Genomic DNA, 21,478 nt, shown 5'->3' with positions numbered 1-21,478 from the left:
TTTCTTTACGATGATTTATGTCGGGCATATTGTTGGACAGCTAAGGGGTCCTAACGAAAGACGTTTGGAGTCTGTTAGCCGTTAGCGGCTGGCGGCAGATGCGCGTACGCCCCGGGATTGAGCGAGTTGTTGAGCTCTGTGGAATGGATTGGAGTGCTACTTAAGCCACGATGTTCGCGATCACTGTGTCCGGTCATGCTCTTTGATTCGAGTGACTGTTTGGATGAGGCGCTCCGGTAAATCCCCCCAAATTCACATACAGTCCTAACTTTCTTGTAATTCTACATGTGTGAATGAAAGCTAAATGTTTTCAATGTAAAATCGTAGCTCAGTGGAAATGTGTACTAAACGCATATTTTTCTTATTTTAATTTATATGGACACATTTATCAGCGTTATGCGACTGAGGCAACTTGTCTTCCGGGTGGCGGAGGGGGGGCGTTGTGTAATGTAACGTAAGCATACCATTCAGCCTGTTGTTGTCTCTATTTTTATTTTAAATTGTTCGTTATTTAAATTTTAAATGACATGTCTGATGGGCTCCAGCACTCCCCACGACCCTTGTGAGGATAAGCGGTATAGATAATGGATGGATGGATGACACGTCTGTTCTTGGTGTTGGATTTTATCAAATACATTTCCTTAAAAAATGCGACTTATGCTCCAGAGCGACTTATATATGTTTTCTCCTACTTTATTATGCATTTTATGGCTGGTGCGACTTGTACTGCGGAGCGACTTACAGTCCAGAAAATACAGTATTTATGTTCCACACTTCCCTTCGTTCACGGCCTTCAAAATAAAAGCATACCAGCAAACCACTATACACAGCAGGTTTGCTACGGCGTATTTCCGGAAGTAGGAAAGACGGCAGAAGAAATGCATGAACTCCACCTTGATGTGCCAGTGTCATACTTGAGTGCTGCGCGCAGCTTAATATACTCCCGGACACAAGTTGTTTTAAAACAGTTGAGTTCCAAGTTGGGGGGCGTCGCTTCAAAAAGACAGCGACAACTATGGATATCGTGCCTGCTACAACCATAAAGAGACCGAGATGACTTAGACTATGCATTTAATTTAATTGCCAAACTAGTTTGCTTTTCAGCAGCAACGAGCAGCTTGCTGCATCCTCTCTCTCCTCCTCTCCATGTGGGAAACTGTATGTCATCGCAACATGTGACATAATGGACCGATCAGAGCCGTAACAATTCCTGATGGGTGCGTGGCATGTGTTGCAGACCTTTCGCCAACAGCACAATGCGTCGGTCATGTAAATCAATGCGGCAGTTGTCGCTTAGAGTAGAAAGGAGCCTAAAAAGAAACCTTTCACAGGGTAGGCTGAGATGAAATTTGGCCGCCTCGCGACCACGTCGAACGCATGAGGGTGGATTAGTGGGCCGGACTAAAGTCCACTTCCGGCCATGCTTAGTCCAGTCATTTTTAAAAATTTGTCAGCCCCGACCCCCCGCCCCAAAAATGGGCATCCGGAGGGTCCAACCGGTCCGACCCAGGCACGGACTGCCCAGCTCTGTGATTACCCTTTCATTAGCTTGGCCCTGGTTAATGACGTTAGTTTTGCATAACGGGCTGTAGTAGCATGGTAGACCATTTGGTTCCATTTGTTTGCTCTCAGGAAACCTTTGAAATTTGAAGTTTGAGAACTAAAACACTTACTTTTACGTGAGTAATTAATTGAATGAGTACTTTTACTTTTACCAACGTCATTTTTTATACAAGCAATTAATTTTTTTACTCAAGTACATAATGTCAGTACTTTTTAACATCTCTGGAAGTCTGTAATGATGAACATTTGATTGGAGAGACAATAATCCATATTCTATACTGTACTGCTTATCCTGTCCAGGATCACAGGGAGCCAGACTTTATCCCAGTCTATGGTAAAAAGTACACTACACACTGGACTGGTGGCCAGTCAATCACACTCATCACACCCATCACTGAGAGCCCACGCCGCCTGCACCTCAGGCAAATAAACCACCACACCTCCAGGAAAGGTAAAGACAATCGACTCTATATTCACAGCAGAGGGTGACACGGGAGTGGATTTTCACTCCTGTCCCATCCCACTCCCACAGAAAAAAATCCCCGTTATGTCCCGGACAATAGCAAAAAAAAAAGTGATGTCCCATCCCGTCACAATGAAAATGACTCCCACTACCGTACCTCTCCCATTTTGGAGGTCAACTACATAAATAAATAAAAACTAAAGATGCATTTTCTCACTTTTGATTTCCCTGCCAGCTCTGTGAGCATAATTGATGGATCATTATTCCTAATTCTGTGCTATAAATTCTTTTTGAAAATATCTGAGCCTTTGCTGCTGCTCCGTGCCGCTATGTCTGCTTCAAGAGATCCAGCTCAGCCTGAACACCATTGTCTTGTGGGTCGTGTTTGGGTAACATTTTGGCTAGTGTTAGTTTGTACGGTTATAGAAAGAAAACTACAAAAGGCTTTGCATCTGTCCGAGGTTTTTATTTCTTCCTACTGCGTAATTATTTTTATATTTATTACTATTATTAACTTTGTTATATTTTAAAATCACTGCACTATCCGCAGCACAGCTTTGGAGGGTTGGGTGGAGGCGGGGTCACACACTTGATTGGGGTGGAAGGCGTTCTCAATTGCTCACATCAAAGATCTGTGAGCTCCCTAACCAACTTTACAGTCTGCCCGTGGTTATATACTTGCAGTTCCTTATACAGATATTTTGCGCGACCTGTCGGAGGACTCAAGCAAACCAGTGTCCCCTTTTGCCATGTCAACGACTATCAGCATGGCATCTATAGGGAATGAGATGAGCGGCTTCGATTAACGGGGGCTCAACGCAGCTGTGTTCACACCCACAATGGTGCAAAACACCCTTATTTTTTTTAATGCGCCACACTGCTTCAGCTTACACGGATCTGCGAAAAAAAACTAAATTTTGTCGAGTTTACTCCTGTACAGATTTAGACCATGCCTCATGCTAGACTTGTACTGACCATGGAAATAGAGGCCTCTGTTAAAAAATATAAATACAGTGGGTACGGAAAGTATTCAGACCCCTTGAAATGTTTCACTTTCTGTGTCATTGCAGCCATTTGCCAAATCCAAAAAAGTTCATTTTATTTCTCAGTAATGTACACTCTGCACCCAATCTTGAAAGAAAAAAAACAGAAATGTAGAAATGTTTGCATATTTCTGAAAAACTGAAATATCATATGGTCCTAGGTATTCAGATGGTGTGCTCAGTATTGAGCAGAAGCACCCTTTTGAGCTAGTACAGCCATGATATTTCTTGGGAATGATGCAACAAGTTTTTCACACCTTTTTTGGCAATCCTCTGCCTTTCTTCCTTGCAAATCCTCTCCAGTTATGTCAGGTTCAATGGTGATCGTTGGTGGACAGCCATTTGCAGATGCTCAATCGGGTTTAGGTCAGGGGTGTGGCTGGACCAGTCAAGAAGGTCACAGAGTTGTTCTGAAGCCACTCCTTTATTATTTTAGCTGTGTCCTTCGGGTCATTGTCCTGTTGAAAGGTGAACCTTCGGCCCAGTCTGAGGTCCTGAGCACTCTGGAAGAGGTTTTCCTCCAGGATATTTCTGTACTTGGCCGCATTCATCTTTTCTTCAATTGCAACCAATCTTCCTGTCCCTGCAGCTGAAAAACACTCCGCCAACATGATGCTCCCACCACCATGTTTCACTGTAGGGATTGCTTTGGGCAGGTGATGTGCAGTGCCTGGGTTTCTCCACATATACTACTTAGAATTAACACCAACAAGTTCAATCTTGGTCTCTTCAGACCAGAGAATGTTATTTCTCATAGTCTGGGAGTCCTTTATGTTTTTTTGGCAAACTCTATGCAGGTTTTCATGTGTCTTGCACTGAGGAGAGGCTTGCATCGGGCCACTCTGCCACAAAGCCCCGACTGGTGGAGGGCTGCAGTGATAGTTGACTTGGTGAAACATTCTCCCATCTCCCGACAGCCTCTCTGAAGCTCAGACACAGTGATCTTTGGGTCTTCTTTACCTCTCTCACCAAGGCTCTTCTCCCACGGTTGCTCAGTTTGGCTTTTTGAAAACCCGTGATGCACTGAGGCCGCTAGCGCCCCAAGCGGTGGAAGAAAGATCCACACAATAGCTGCATTGTTCTATAAGCCGCATGGTTCAAAACCTAGGAAAAAAGTAGCGGTAGGGGAAAATACGGTACTTTCCGTATCCACTGCATACAGATTGGTTGTTGTCAACCCCAGTTAATTGTTAAACTATGTTTCAACATTTATGTATAGCTTTGATCTGGGTGCCCTCATCCTATCAAATTCTAAATGGCAGCAGCCAGCAGTTGTGTCAATGCTGTACAGAAGGGGTGTCAAAGTCAAATGGACAGAGGGCCAAATACAAAATTTTGCGACAAGCCGAGGGCCGGACAAAAGAATGTTCATTGAAATTTTTCAAAATGTCCAGATTGGATTGGGTCCTTCGACTGTTACACCTTCGCTGTGCAAAGGAGAGATTCCGCCGCTCCTTCTTGCCTGCTGCTGTCAGACTCTTTAACAAGAACATTGTGTAGTCTCCACAAACTGGCGGACATGAGTGCAATTGTGCAGTCCTGCACCTGAGCTCAGATCGTGCAATACCCAACATTCCGCACTACTGTAATACCATGCAATACTCAACATTCCCCTCTACTGTTAGTCTAGTTTTATTTTTATCCAATGCTGTTCCTTACATTTCACTACAGCACTGCAGCACTGTCACTTACTTAAGAGTATTTTTCCTCTGTACTATGTACAGGCTAAAATGAGTGTTCCTCATACTTTTTATGTAGATGTATGTTGGTGTGTGTGTGTGTATATACACATGTTACTGCGTATATTGACATAGGTTTGATCCTGAATGTTTGCCGTTAATGTTATACATTAATGGCTACACTAAACACAGCTTCAACATGCCATGTGTAGAAGCTGAACAAGCCTATCTTAATATCCACTAAAACATGTTGTTCACAGTTCCACACAGAAATGCAAACATGGTGATTGTGTCATGACAATGATAGCGCACATGTTGAAATCAGAGAAACACAATGCAAAGACAAGTCCTCAGCTTTTTCATTAATACTAAAGAACAAGTTTCCTCCTCATGACTAAATGTTGTAATATAGAGCTGCCAACCTAAAGACATTCACTTCCAGAATAATTAATCAGAATTTTAATGTTTTTTAAAATTCTGGCATGACCCCCATCCAATTTGCATGGTGTATATCATTTGGCAGCAACTGCTGAATTTTTCCCAGTGCAGACAACATTCGTATCATCAGAAAAAAAACCCCACATAATTCAAAATATTGGAAACATTTCATATAATTTCTGTATAGTATAAATAATTTAGGTCCCAGAATTCACCCTTGCAGCACCCCACATGTAAAATCTGCAAGTGTGATTTTAGATGCACATACCTGTACAAACTGCTATTTTCCATGTAGTTTTTTTTTTTTTTTCACCCAGCTCAGCCCTACTATTCTAATCCCATATCTGTCTAATTTTTTGTAGTAGAACAGAGTCTATTGTATCAGAGAATTTTTTTTGCTGCTGTACTAGACTAGTACATCTTGCATGTATTTTGGTCCAAGACCATCCATCCATCCATTATCAATACCGCTTATCCTCACTAGGGTAGCGGAGCGTGCTGGAGCCTATCCCAGCTGTCTTCAGGCAGTAGGCAGGGGACACCCTGAATTGGAACCCAGGATCTCTGAACTGTGAGGCGGACGTGCTAACCAGTCGAGCACTAGTACATCTTGCATGTATTTTGGTCCAAGACCATCCATCCATCCATTATCAATACCGCTTATCCTCACTAGGGTAGCGGAGCGTGCTGGAGCCTATCCCAGCTGTCTTCAGGCAGTAGGCAGGGGACACCCTGAATTGGAACCCAGGATCTCTGAACTGTGAGGCGGACGTGCTAACCAGTCGAGCACCGTGCCGCCTGGTCCAAGACCATTTAGAGGTTAATAGACCAGCAACAAGAATTTAAATCATATTTTTTGACTCACTGGAAGCCAGTGTAGGGATTAAGACCTGTAAAGACACCATTACAGTAATCTATCCTACTGAAAATAAAAACATGAATACGTTTTTCTGTGTCTGGTTGAGACAGAAAGCCCGTATAATTAACCAATGTTTTTCAGAAGTGTTTTTAAGGTGGTAATAGGCAGATTTAGTGATGGCTTTTCAGTGGTTGTGAAAATTCAGGTCTGAGTCTATAATTACACCAAGATTTCTGGTTTGATTTGTAGCGTTCAATGACATAGAGTTAAGGTGAGCGCTGATCTTAAGACCTTTCATTTTTGGGGCCAAAAACAATCACTTCTGTCTTTTCTGTATTGAGCTGGAGAAAATTCTGGTTCATCCACTCATTCATTTGATGAATACACTTACTCAATGTAAGTAAGGGACTTCAGTCATGTGAGGACGCTGAAATATAAATTATGTGTCATCTGCATAAGTATATTATATATTGTGATGCTCCAGAGCAAGGGCAGCATGTAAGTGGTCCAAGAATGGACCCATATGGAACCCCACATGTGATCTTTATTGGCTCGGACTCATCACTACCAATTGAAAGTAGTCCCTATCTCAGGGGTGTCGAACTCCGGTCCTCGAGGGCTGCTGTCCTGCCTGTTTTCCATCTCTCCCTGCTGCAACAAACCTGTTTCAAATGATCAGCTCATCAGCAAGTTCTGTAGGAGCCTGATCCTGATCCCGATCGTTTGAATCTTACCTCTCAGACATGCAGGAGGGCGACCCCCGAGGACTGGAGTTTGACACACCTGCTAAGTAAGATTTGAACCAATTTAACACAGTGCCAGTAAGTCCCACCCACTTTTCAAGTCTGTCGAGCAGTATATTATGATCAAATGTTTTCAAATGCAGCACTGAGCTATAGCTCCCCAAGACGGTGTTTTTGAAGGCATCATTATTCAAATGATCTGTACATGCTTCTTGACAAACGAATAAATAGACATCTCTGTTGCTCTCTGGTGAATATTGTTTATGTTACAGGTCAAATAAACCAGGTGCCACTTTGCTTTCTGACATTGCAATGTTGTTTCCTTTTACCCATTTTACACGTCCTTTTAATTCGTCTTCCATTCCGAAGTAATCACGATTAAAACATCGAAATATGTTTATTCAATCGCAAAAAATAATAATAATCTCCCATGGCCACATATGTGTTCACAAAAACAAAACAATCACAAGTACTTTTCCTGAAACCCTGGAAAGTGGTTCTACAAAGTCAAATTAACGTGAGTGCCAGCTGCCTTGTTTAATTTCCAGCCTTCTGACATCAATTATTTACATGATTTCAGACCAAGTGTCCTGACTATTCAGGGGAATAATGTCCACAAAAAGAGATGTTATTTGTGAGCTGAGTCATTATTTGTTCAGTATTTTTTAAATAAGTCTCAAGGACAATAAATACTGTGACCACAGCTTTCAAGATGTGTTTGTTGTACTCCATGCCACTTGGGATGAAAGAGAGAAGTGGACACAGTAAAGCGGGGACAAACACAGAGGTACAGAATTCCCAAATTGGCCTAGGACTGCTCCACATCTAAAAGCCCTTTATAGCATCTGTCATATGTGAAATGGTTTCTGAAGAGCATGACACACACCCTCAGCCTCCTTGATGTCTTAACCTTGGTAGCCCCGTTTGTGAAATCCCTTTTCTGTGTCACTCTTGGGAAGACTTATTCACAGTTGAGTCACTGGCTGTGTAAATGAGAAGCGACAGCAAAATGTAGCGCACACACACATTTTCACTTATGTTTGCGTTTCAGTGGCAGAAAGTCAACATCTCTCAAAAGAAGAATTGGTCACTTTGATCCTTCTACAAAAGCTGCAATTTGACAACAGGGTGAGTAACACCTTTTTCAGGAGAGTCTTTAATTGAAAAGGCTTTTGGGTTCTAGTATACCTACAACAGGAGTTGTCTGCCTGTTTAAAAATGTAGTGTATGTAATTGTGCCTTTTATTAATGATATTTTGGTTTCTAGAAACAAGTATTCTTTTTCAAATCATCGCAAACTTTGTACTGTATTCCTAATTATTATCTGGAACTGTTGTTTGCCTGTTTCTTGGTAATGCATACTAGACTGAAATATGGATGAATGCCATCTGTCCATGGATATTGTATTTTTTTTTCTTTTACTGCTTGTCTTCTCAATGATGACTGGGTGAAATATGGGTACCCTGGACAGGTTGCCACTCAATCGCAGAGCAGAATGCAATCCAATAATGTAAATCAGCTTATCAACAATAAAATATTATATAAAACTCCAACCTAATAATATAATGATACAATATTAACCAATTATGGAAACGTACAATTGTAGCATTACATGTGATTTGCTCACCCGTTCACATAAAAATGTTCACTGCGACAGACACAATACAAAGAAAAATTAGACAAATTAAAAATATTGTCAAATAACATGAACAGGAAAACAATATCGAATGATGTCACCAACCTTTCAGTCAATCATTCGTGTTTCGACACAATCAGTAACATTACCTCAGTCACCCTGACCCTCAACTTGTGCAACGGAGCTTCCATTATTGGTAGTCACATTTTCATTGATATAATAAGCAGACGTGGCAAATCCAGGCCCAGAAAGTCAAATCCCTGCCACAGTTTGGCTTTAGCCACAGGTGCTTTTACTCAACCGGCAGGTAAACAAGCTCCACCTTGAGTAGAAGCACCTGTGGCTAAAGCCAAACTGTGGCAGTGTTTTTACTTTCTGGACCAAGATTTGCCACCTCTGGATATAAATCATCACCGCCGTAGGATCAGCAAACCTCATGCGTCTCTCCCATTCTGCGCAAACTGCAGGGTAGCCGGGTAGTAGAGGGCGAACTGGATCTTTGCGGCGTGGAGCTTCTTTTTGGATTCAGAGAAGGCTGCGCGTCATTTGTTGACATCTGGGCTGTCGTCAGGAAATATAAATTCTTGATCCGTTGTATGACAGCAGGATCGTTTGTGTGGCTAAGCGTAAGATCAACTCTACTTTGAATGAGTGTTCCTCATACTTTTTATGTAGATATATGTTGGTGTGTATATACATGTGTATATACACATGTTACTGCGTATATTTACATAGGTTTGATCCTGAATGTTTGCCGTTAATGTTATACATTAATGGCTACATTAGGCCGCCATCCCTGTGTGACCTATATCTTTGCTGCTGTAACACTGAAAATTTCCCCACTGTGGGATCAATAAAGGCCTTCTTATCTTCTTATCTTTTTAAAATGATGGAGTGTGATGATAAACGAACGTTACCCTGTCCACCAAAGCTGGTTTCTCAAAGTTGTCCTCCCCAAGCACGTCACTGAGAAGTTTAGAAATAAATTGGTCGCGGGCCCTCCACATTTTCTGGTATCCTCACAATACATATATTTTGCAGCCTGGTATACTTTTCCAGGTACGCCACCATCTCCTTTAGCGCATGGTTTTCTTTAGCCAGTTAAGTATGAGAAGTCTGTGTGTGTGTGTGTGTGTGTGTGTGTGTATATATATATATATATATATATATATATATATATATATATATATATATATATATATATATATATATATATATATACACATACACACACACACATATACATATACATATATATTAGCGGTGTAACGGTACACGTGGCTATATTAATAAGTTTCGGTATGGCATGTTCGGTTCGGTCCACCTTGCGTTTCTGATCAGTTTTTATTATTAGCCCGAGCTTACGCACGGGCGCTATTGACTGTTGCACACGGGAGAGGAGAGTAGCGGCACAAAAGAGAGAGCCAGAAAAGAGCCAGAGCTCGAAGGTCCCCCCGTACACTGCGGTCTCCTGTATGGGAACATTCTAGATGTCCTGTTAAAATCGCCGATGGGGAAAGGTCCGTGGATAAGTCCAAAAGTTGTGTGCCGACATTGCTACATGAGATCCGCGGCGCTGTTATAGGTCGCATGTCTAACATGCACGGCATCATCCGACTGTGAATGTTTCTTAGACAAGGAAGCAAGCAGTCGTTTTAGCCAAAAACGTCAAACTTAAATAGCGAAATTTATCATATTGTAGCGTCTTCCAGGAACACACCATCAGATGTAGTTTAATTATTACATTTTTACTAATCCAAGTACAACCGCTCGCGCTCTTCTTTGTTTCCCGCTGCTCCTCTTGTTGCCATACGATGCATTCATGAACTTCGGAAACATCACAACTCAGCAACACACAAATCCGACCACAACACATATAACGTTACAATATGCTGTGGAACATTCAAAGATTTCAACGCCTAAAAAGTGTATACAATTTCGTACAGACTTTTTAAAGTTACTGTAGCTTTTTCATTAAAAATAGTTTTAATATAGTTAGCAATAATTGTAACTGTTGTATGTATTTTTTTCATCACGAAAAGTGTATATATGTACTGTAATGACAACTTGTCTTTAACTTGAATACTTAGATGTGTCATAGGTGGTTGCTGCTGAGTATTTAGGTTTCAGTGTCTTAATAATTTACAAAATTAAGGGATCTGTATTATTAGTGTATTTTCTATTCCGGTGTAACTTCTTAGAATAGCAACTGAATGGTTCGCTTTTATTTATTTTTTCCCCAAAAAGTACAGTTTACTTGTCATCTTAAACATAAACATATCATTAAAAAAAACCCTATATATATATATATATATATATATATATATATATTTATTATTTTTTTTTATTTATTTATTTTTTTCTTTGGTACTCACTAGTGGTCCAACGAATCACATCAGTCAATGTTCGGATCGGTCAAGGATTTTGAGTCACGGATCGGATCGTTTTTTGTATGAGAAAAAAAAAATAAAAATCTAAATAGAACTTGGGGCGTGGGCCGGCATGGATCAGTGGTAGAGTGGTCGTGAGCCCTCATTCATCGCGGTTAATGGGGGGACAGAACCCGCCGCGAAGTGGTGAGTAATTTGGTAAGTAAGTTTGAGCATAAAATTGACTTACCTTAACTAGAATGCCATAGTGTAATTTATCCAATCCTGCACTTTAAAATGCTTGTCGCCGTCCTGAAAAGTGAAAGTAAAATCAACGGAATTGAATAGTGGACGAGATTAAGCGAGAGGCTGCGATGACGCGGTCAGTCAGCTCACGTACAGTACAGTGTGTGGAAAAATTAAATCCACTTGCTCTCGTTGGTCGGTCCCCGCGCTGGGAACCAGTCACCGCCTTTTATGAGTGCCTGCGACTATGTTCAAAGCCTCCAAGTCAACTCATATCTTTGAAACAATGCGTCTTTCTGCAATATAGCTCCTGATATGGCTGTGTTGTTTCATTTTTAATTTGTTATGAATGCTTCTGAAAAACCCGCAATGCACTGAGGGTGCAAAAGTTGAAGCGCGAAGTAGCGAGGGATCACTGTGTATATATATATATATATATATATATATATATATATATATATATATATATATATATATATATATATATATATTTTATTTTTATTTTTTTTATTTTTATTTTTTTTATTTTTATTTTTTTTTTTTTCACTAGTGGTCCAACAAATCACATCAGTCAATGTTCGGATCGGTCAAGGATTTTGAGTCACGGATCGGATCGTTTTTTGTATGAGAAAAAAAAAAAAATCTAAATAGAACTTGGGGCGTGGGCCGGCATGGATCAGTGGTAGAGTGGTCGTCTCCCATCCGAGAGGTTGTGGATTCGATCCCCAGCCATTTTGACTGTGGCGAGGTGTCCTTGAGCAAGATACTGAACCCCCAGTTGTTCCTGATGCTGCGTCATCAGTAGGTAAATGAGGTACAGCGTGAAGCGCTTTGAGTGCCAAAGGTAGAAACGCGCTATACAAGTGACAACCCATTTAACTTTGTCTTAATTTATTTAAAACGCATAACATAAAACGCTTTTGCCCATAAAAAAATCAACTCATCATTTCTAATATGGCCTTGTAGGATTTAAGAACACAATTTAACACAATTTTGTAAGTAGTACAGTGTATACATTTAAAGGTATTCTGCCAGACATTTTGAGCTGAATGTTTTCTTACAATTATTAGGCAAACGTGTTATAAATTAAATTAAGACAAAGTTTTATTTTTTATTTTTTTTTTATTTTTCATAATGAAAAAGACTTTAAGTGCAATATAAGGCACCTTTCTTAAAACATAGACAGCACATTACAAAGAAATCTAGGTGGACAATATAGAAAAAGTTTTAAAAAAAAGTAATTAAGCCAAGGAGCAGCTGTTGAACTCCCAGCTAATGATAACAGCTCCTAGTCAATAACGCCGGAGTCTTGTGTCGAATCATACAATGACAGCGTAATTAATTAGTGGTTTGTTCGTGTCCTAAATTGGCGACTGAATATGATTTCGAGACAGCATTGTGTTGGTAGCAAGCGTTAAAACGTCGAAAACGGAAATCATGTTAGCCGTTACGCTACCACCTTCAAAGCAAAAGTTCACTAAGGCTAATGCATTGGCATTAATGACTCAATGTATTATTTGGTAAGCTTTATTTTGAAGTTAGCCTTTGTGGAGACGGTGTGTTCATTGAGTATGTTTGCAAAACGCTCTTGTACATGCAACTTACGCAATCTTGTGTTTATTCAACTTTGTCTGCTGAATGCGCACTAATCACGTTGCCTTACCAAATGATGGTACGCATTAATGATTTCTGTTGCGCATGCGCACCAGTTATGTGCACCCCTGCATATATATATATGTATGTATATATATGTATATATATATATATATATATATATATATATATATATATATATATATACATACATACATACATGCATATAGTTGTATACATTACACACACATGTATGTATGGGCTCAGGTAACGAACAATCACAGCTCACCTGTCTGCTGAATGCGCACTAATCACGTTGCCTTACTAAATGATGGTACGCATTAGTGATTTGTGTTGCACATGCGCACCAGTTATGTGCACCCCTGCATATATATATATATATATATACATATATATATATATATATATATATATATATATATATATATATATATATATATATATATATATATATATATATATACATACATACATATAGTTGTATACATTACACACACATATACAGTATGTATGTGTGGGCTCAGGTAACGAACAATCACTGCTCAACTATTCACGGACAACCCCTGAGATGGACAATAACAGGTGGATATTGCTGCTTAACTCAAATTCTACAAATGCAATATTAATCAGAATGCAGTGTTTCAACAAGTGGGTCTGCATACAACATATTCTTGAAAAAATATGTTTGGGTTGACTTCCGCTATAAAAGAGGCAATACATGTTAATATGTGAATTGCGTTATTATATGCCAAGAAACAAATTGAGTGCCATGAAACATTTTCAGTATATCACCATTGTACTAAAAAACACATAACCAGTATGGGCCCACAAAAAGTCCCCAGTTCCTGACAGACCTTCGCAAATGAAGACATAAATATGTCTTAATTAAATGACACATTTGTGTTACCACAAAATGTTTCAGATTGTTTAACAACATCTGACAAGTTTTTCACATTTCTGTACATCCTCTGTTGTAACAATGTCCTTGCAACGTAAGAACATGAATGTGACAAATTGGGACTAACCAGTGCTGGTAAAATATCTGGGGCATAAATTTTGGCACAAATACACTGTAAAACTATAACTAGTTCTGTCATTCATAAGCCTTGCAAAACTTTCTCTGCAGAAGAACTCTTGTGATATTGCATTTTACAGGTTCACTGTGGAACATTCAACCTTAAACTAGTGGAAAAGAAGGGCATGTGTGTGTTGCAGTCAACATGCAAGCTCTTTATAGAGAAAAGAGAAAATTAATTCTGGTTACATTGGTGCTTCAGTATTAAATAATTACAATAGTTACCAGTAACAAAGAATTATGTTTATGAATTATTCTTAGACAACAAACAAACAAAAAATTTATCTTATAAATGAATCTTATTTCTTGTAATGGAAATATTTATGTCACTTTTGTTTGCGGTTCTATTTCTTTCTCACTGATTGGATTTTTGCTCTCGATGATAAACGGCTTTCCCATACCTGTCAATTTATACGTTTTCCATGTATTTTATACGTTTTTTGATCATTTCAAATTGTGTACGCCGTATAACAATTTTTGTATGGGAAAAAAAAAATCAATGAAAAAAAAAAAATTGTTTTTTGTTACACCAATCTCGTCTTTATTTCATTTCGGCTCTAATCCGGATCGTCTCGGTCACTGATAGCAGACGACAACGTTATTTGGTAAATAAACTTGTTTATACAAATTATATTTGTTCTTATTCTACATAGTCTGTCTTGCTGTGAGTAAATAGGTGTATTTGTTATATACACCTATATAACGGCATACGTTGTGTTTGTAAGGTTTATTATCACTTAATAAGGGGAATTGCAATCATTAATAAGGGGAACAATTGGCTGAGGTTGACAGGTATGCTTTCCCACTTGCACGCTGCTTTGCTTTAAGGGGATTGTATCCTCATTGGCTACATGATTTTTGAGTGACAGCAAAATGACCCCGGATGTAGTTCTTCTGCATTAATGAACACAGCTTGTGGCAAGGATGCAAGATTCAATCACTTTAATTAAATTTAAGTATTTAGTATATACAATATCTTGTCAATGCTTTAGTAATTCTGCTAGTAACATGTAAGAAACACAGCCATGGTTAAGCAACAATTTAGCAGCTAATAAAAGTTAGCTATCATAACTTGCTAACTTTACTGAGCTATCACATATGATAACCTTATTATTTATTTTTATTTTTTTTTATTTAAAATTATTTTAGCGTATCAAATAAAATAAAACACTTATGACCAGTAGATCTTAAAGATGGAATTAACCAACCCAAATATTGATTGCAAAGACGAAGAAGACAAGCACAAATAACCTGCAAAAGCATAGGAATAAGTGATCCAACATCTACTAAAATTATACACGGTAACATACTTTGTAGATGACATTTTCCTTTTTATGTAATTGGGTTTTATTTCAATATTAACTTTGTATTTGTATCAAATGTGTTTTTCCATCCATCCATCCATCATCTACCGCTTATCCAAGGTCAGGTCGCAAAGGCAGCAGCTTCAGCAGGGAAGCTCAGACTTCCCTCTCCCCAACCACATCTTCCAGCTCTTCCAGAGGGATCCCAAGGCGTTCCCAGGCCAGCTGGAAGACATAGTCTCTTCAGGGTGTCCTGGGTCATCCCTGGGGCTACCTGCCGGAACACCTCACCACGGAGACGTCCAGGAGGCATCCTAATCGGATGTCAGAAACCACCTCGTCTGGCTCCTTTCAACTTGGAGGAGCAGCAGCTCGACTCCGAGTCCCTCCCCGATGACCAAGCTTCACACCCTATCTCGAAGGAAGGGCATTTACATTTTTATGTAAAAAAGAAATAGTTCACCAGTAATGAGACATTGTGAATTTCTAGGAGTGTTGTAGATGTGATCATTTGGAAATGTAAACACTGACAGAGATATATTGAAATAAAATATTACTGTGATAAATAACATAAAATTAACATGATCAGTGTCTTCGCCTAAATACAGTCCACAAATATCATTAATTATTCATCCATCCATCCATCATCTGCCGCTTATCCGAGGTCGGGTCACGGAGGCAGCAGCTTCAGCAGGGAAGCCCAGCCACGTCTTCCAGCTCTTCCGGAGGGATCCCAGGGCGTTCCCAGGCAAGCCGGGAGACATAGTCTCTCCAGCGTGTCCTGGGTCGTCCTCGGGGCCTCCTGCCAGTGGGACGGAATACCTCACCAGGGAGGCATCCTAATGAGATGCCCGAGCCACCTCAGCTGGCTCCTCTCAACGTGGAGGAGCAGCACCCTGCGGAGGGAACCCATTTTGACCGCTTGTATCCGGGATCTTGTTCTTTCGGTCACGACCCACAGCTTATGACCATAGGTGAGGGTTGGAACATATATCGACCGCTAAATCGAGAACTTTGCCTTCGGCTCAGCTCCTTCTTCACCAAGACCGACTGATACAGAGTCTGGATCACAGCAGGTGCTGCATCGATCCTCCTGACGATCTCCCGCTCCATCCTGCCCTCACTTGTGAACAAAACCCCAAGATACTTGAACTCCTCCACTTGGTGGCATAATCTCATCCGTGACCTGGTGAGGGCACTCCACCTTTTTACGTTCCCATTAACCCGTACTTCCGAAGCACCCCCCACAGAACTCCCTAAGGGATACGGTCGAACGCCTTCTCCAAGTCTACAAAACACATGTAGCCTGTCATGCACCCTCACGCTCCCCCAGAGTGGAAGAGTGTTCACTCCCTCTCGAGAGGACTGGTACCAGAGCCCAAGCTGTGTGTGGAGGTGAGCCAGACTACATCTAGTCGGAACTTCTCAGCCTTGCACACCAGCTCGGGCTCCTTCCATACCAGAAAGGTGACACTCCATGTCCCAGAGCTAGTTTCTGTAGCCGGGGCTCGGACCACCAAGGTCCCTGCCTTTTGCTGCCCAGCTCACAGAGCACCCGACCCATTTGGACCCGCCCCACAGGTGGTGATCCCATGGGAAGGGGGACACACGTTGTCTTTTCTGGCTGGGACGAAAGCCGAGCCCCATGGGTGCAGGCCCGGCCACCAGGCGCTCGCCAGCAAGCCTCACTTCGAGGCCTGACTCCAGAGGGGGTCCAGACAAGGGAAAACATGGACCAATTTTTGTACTCATCATAAGGGGTCTGTGAACCATGCTTGGTCTGGTCCCTCACCTAGGACCTGTTTGCCATGGGTGACCCTGAAAAAGTATAAGATCCCCTTTTCGTAAAACGTTTGACAGGTGTGACGTCACACAGGAAGTCCCGTCATATCTGGTTTAAATCACGCCCGTTTGATGACATCATTTTGTAGTCCGGAAGTAGAGCCCCTCCCCTAGTCACACCCCTTCCATGATGTCATTCTGTAGTCCATATGTCCCATCCCTAACCGCGCGCTTTGATGACGTCAAGTTGTAGTCCTGAAGTCCGGCCCCAACCCCTAAATACGCCCAATACCTCATCTAACCACACCCCTTTGTAGTCCAGAAACGCAATTTTACCCCTAACCCCGCCCCGATACCTCACATCCGGTTCGCCATTTTACGTTGACCTGCTTCGTTTCTTGTCCGCCATTTTGGTACTTCCTAGTCCCCACCCCTTTAACACGTCATTTATGATTAACGCCCCCTTCCGGTATGACCAAATATGGACATTATGCTTCCGCCTCGTTCAAAACATGCCCGGGCATTTGAATAGTGATGTCACCCCGGGCAAGTCCAGACCTGTCCTGGCTACCGCCATCTTTTCCGGCATGCTCAAATATGGGCATGGATGAGATCATATTTCCACCTCGTTCAAGGCATGTACAGACATGTTTTTAGGCTGCCACCATCTTTTCCGGCATGCCCAAATCTGGACATACTGCTTCCGCCTCGTTCAAGGCATGTACAGACATGTTTTTGGCTGCCGCCATCTTTTCCGGCATGCCCAAATATGGGCATGGATGAGATCATACTTCCGCCTCGTTCAAAGTGGCAGAGGAACAATTCCAGACATGATTGTGCATACATGGCTGTGTTTATTTTTCAATTGTTTGTTTTTAATGATTGTGAATAGCACCTCCTTTTTTTTTTTCATACAGCTTGTTAGGGCTTCTTCCATACAATTAAGGCAACACAATTCTGTGTGTTAGGAGCAAAAGCAGTCAGACCATCTTGTGTGCATGTGTGTGTGTGTGTGTGTGTGCGTGTGTGTGTGTGTGTATGTGTGTGGATGTGAGTATGCGTGCGTGCGTGTGTATGAAAAATAGTAAAACATCATTGATTGTATAATTGTGTCAAGTGTAAGTATGAATGTATTAACCTTTCTTTTTTTGTAAGTACAGTATAAATAAATCTTACAAATATGAGTTGTTTGTAATCTTTGGTTGAAGTTGTAATCTGTTTCATCGTTTTACTGTAGGTTACTAATTAGAGACTGTAATTGTGGAAAGTATAAGTATACATTTATGAACACTCTTTTTTCAAGTATAATATTGATAAATCTTACTATGAGTTATTGTTTGTAATCTTTGGTTGTACTTGTAATATGTTCATCGTTATACTCTAGATTACTACTTAGTGATTGTATAAATGTGTAAATTATAAGTATACAATAAGTAACATTTTTTTTCTTTTAAGTACAATATTGATAAATAAGATTTGTCCCTACCCTAAGATTTTACAAGAAAATGATTCTTAGAAGAGTAAAGAGTTGGGGTTCCTGATGTCTACCTCCTGTATGTCTCACCAAACCAAAGGTTTGTGGTCGTTCCTAAAGCCAGGATTACTGGAATTTTCAAAAAGTATTTATTGATAGAAATAAAAAATATGTAAAAAATGACAAATCAAGGCACTTTGGACGAATGCAAAACACCAGTCCACGGACCCGCCTGGGAATAAACTCACCCCTACTGGGAAACCAAACAATTCTCTGGGAAACCTGACTGAAGGTGTGAACATTAACGATGCGTGTGGAAAACCCGGCAACTCTATTCAAGTAGACTGTCGAATAGTTGAGAAGGTGTTATTGTTTGACCTAAGGGAGATGAGAACAACATCCGACAAGCGAAACAAGGTAAGCACTTACTCCAAACGTAAAAAAAGCATAGGTCGCAACACTTTCTCTCAACAAAATCACTTTCTCTCATCAGTCATCAATGTTGAAGTCTATGGCTTGTTGCTTCTCGTTGTAATAGTAATCTTCCAACACTTTTCTATCTTTGTCGTAGATGTTGACGCCTTTAGGGGCCCATGTACTCCCTTGGAGCTTGTCAAAAATCTTCCTTTCATGCGATAACTCTCTCAGAACTATCTGGGCCGAGTCTTTAACTTGTTGATACTTAATGGGCTCTTGATACAGGTTCAAGATGTAATGAAGGCTAGGGATGAATTTCTTGTTATAGAATAACCTTGTCACAGGATAAAAAAATGTGTGTTGAAATAATAATCTTCCTTCTCTGCATACCGACACGTGTGATGACTCTGACTAGGGTGATCAATTTTACAACCTCCACATTCTTCTTGACTATATTTCACTAACATATCCTGCAACAAGTGAATGATTGACTGTTTGATCCAGTTATATGTCGAAGCAGTCATCCAGCCATATGTAGGGCTTATCCACGTGAAATCTTCCTCCTCTGACTCTGACTCCTCTTTCTTCTCGGACTCCTCCTCCTTTTCTGACTCCTCATCCTTTTCTGACTCAAGCCTCCTCTTCTGACTCAAGCCCTAATCCTCCTCTGCTTCTGTTTCATCCTCCTCTGCCTTCAACTCATCGTCATCCTTCCGTTTCCCTGTTTTGTTCCCCTTCCTCAGTCAACGTTTCTTTTGGTAAAGTCTTGACAGCTCCAGTCATGGACGTTTGAGGGATGTCCATTGGTGGTATATTCTCCTTCTCAGCCTCCTCGAACCCCGACAGCTTCTGCTGAGGATACTCCGTTGTAAAAACGTGGTCAGCGGTCGCCGTTGGTTCCACCTTAAGGTTTACGTCAGCCACATTCACTTCCGTTTCTTCACAATCATTGTGGTCTTGGTTGGCGGTTATCTGTATCAGAGGTTTGTAGGTGGTGGGTGTTTGTCTCGATCTTTTAACCTCGGGTCCACTCTCCATCGGCTGACCCCTTTGGGTCCCAATGGTGCCCATACCGTTTCTATGCGTCTGGATATCTGTCGGGTTACTGGCATTGTGGATGTTGTTTTTTTTTTTCTCGAGCCACAGGTTGTTATGGGTTGGTTTGGAGATCTGCTGTTTTATACCTACCAAAAGGGGTTGTGGATGACATGCCTCCTTGCCATAGGCGTGGTTTTCTCATTAGAGAAAGAGAGAGAGAAAAAGAGAGAGAGAGAGAGAAGAGAGAGCGGGATGGACGGGGGCGTGGTTAATTGAAGGACACTGATGTATCCGCCTTATGAATTCGTAAGAGCCTCGAAATGAAAAGTTCAGAAATAACCCAATATGAGAGAACTTTAGCCCCTTTCACCGAAACAATATATTGTATAGGTTTTACTTCCTGCTCTGATAAATTAGATGAACTCTCATAACGACCTTTAAAATATCAGGATTCTCAACAAACATTTGTGTTCGTAAAAGTATGCATTTGTCTGCTTAAAATTGTGATAGTCATAAAAAGCATGTAAGAAACTGAGAGTCACAGTTCTACACTATCGAACTCTAAATTTAAAATACTTGCTTTAATACATCAATGCACGTTAAACATATAAAATCATTGAGCTAAGCATGTTCAAATAACATTGATAATGACATTCACTTCATTCAAAGCTTTCAACTTTTATGATTTGAGTTCAAGTAAGATTGATCATGACATTCACTTCATTTAGCATGTATACTCACATTGTATTGTTGGTTAGCTTAAAAACAACATTCAAGTTGACATTACTTCATAAACTTATCTTGATACCTTCATTTGTCTCAACATGTGGTTTCTTTTTTTAAGGCCCAGCTCTTACCCAATAATTGAGTGAGACGGGGCATGATCTAAAAACAACCAACAAACAAAACTTCCAAATCGGTTTGTGTGTAAGAACTGTATACATTTGACAGTTACTCTCATGTTAAACACATGCTAGGTTCAAATGAACTGAAAGATACTCTTCCTAACATTACAGATCATCTTTTACCGCCTCACAACAATGTATACCTTACAATTTCAACCAATCTTAGATATCTCAACAAATTGACAAAGTCAATTTAGACTTGGTATTCATCACTCAAGCAGCTGGATGTAGGCAGATTGGTGTGAGGATGGTTCGCTCACGTGTCTCTGATTTTGCATGTAACTTTGCTCCTTGTCGTTTGTTTTCTCATCCTTCCTGCTAAGGTGGATGTGAGGAGGTTCAAAAAAAAAAAAGGTAAGCCAGCTTGAACACTCCAGTATGTGGGGGTCTACTCATGTACTGATTCACTGGTGAGGCACTTGTATTTCATGATGTCTGTACATGAATATACAAATACGACAGAGTTTTAGGCTGAAACAAGTAATATTATACTGTACAGGTTTTACTTCCTGCTTTGATTAATGTGTTTATGTCAATCTCTCACCATGATTTTTAAAATACAAAGATTCTAAACAAACATTTATGCTAGTAAAAGTATCCATTAAAGTAACAGGTCGATGTTTAAACACTGGAGATGTAAGAAAACATTAAATTCAACAATAGCAGATGATCAAATACGCATTATAATTAGTCTACACATTAATTGGATTATTAATAAATATAGGGATTCATCAGGTGAATGTGGATGACTTTAAAGGTTGAGACTGACTCATTTGAAAAAACGTTATGTGATTAAATATGAGTCTACACAATACTTGCATTATTAATAA

General features: G+C 40.4%; 1 long non-coding RNA gene across 2 annotated transcripts in view; it reads right to left on the bottom strand.

Moving 5' to 3' along the window:
* The window catches only part of LOC147137956 (uncharacterized), a 69,175-nt gene that overhangs the window by 39,065 nt on the left and 8,632 nt on the right, over positions 1–21,478 (bottom strand). The window contains exon 3 of one of the 2 annotated variants that reach the window (XR_015089241.1): positions 11,043–11,105. The exons of the other annotated variant lie outside the window; for it this stretch is intronic. This is a non-coding gene — a long non-coding RNA (uncharacterized LOC147137956). Of the gene's footprint in view, positions 1–11,042; positions 11,106–21,478 lie in introns of those variants that run through there. 2 annotated transcript variants of the gene reach the window in all.

This window comes from Filicampus tigris, chromosome 13 (assembly GCF_054856515.1).
Source record: "Filicampus tigris isolate MCC_2025a chromosome 13, RoL_Ftig_1.0, whole genome shotgun sequence".
NCBI lineage: Eukaryota > Metazoa > Chordata > Actinopteri > Syngnathiformes > Syngnathidae > Filicampus > Filicampus tigris.
This window is presented reverse-complemented; position numbering and strand designations above follow the sequence as displayed.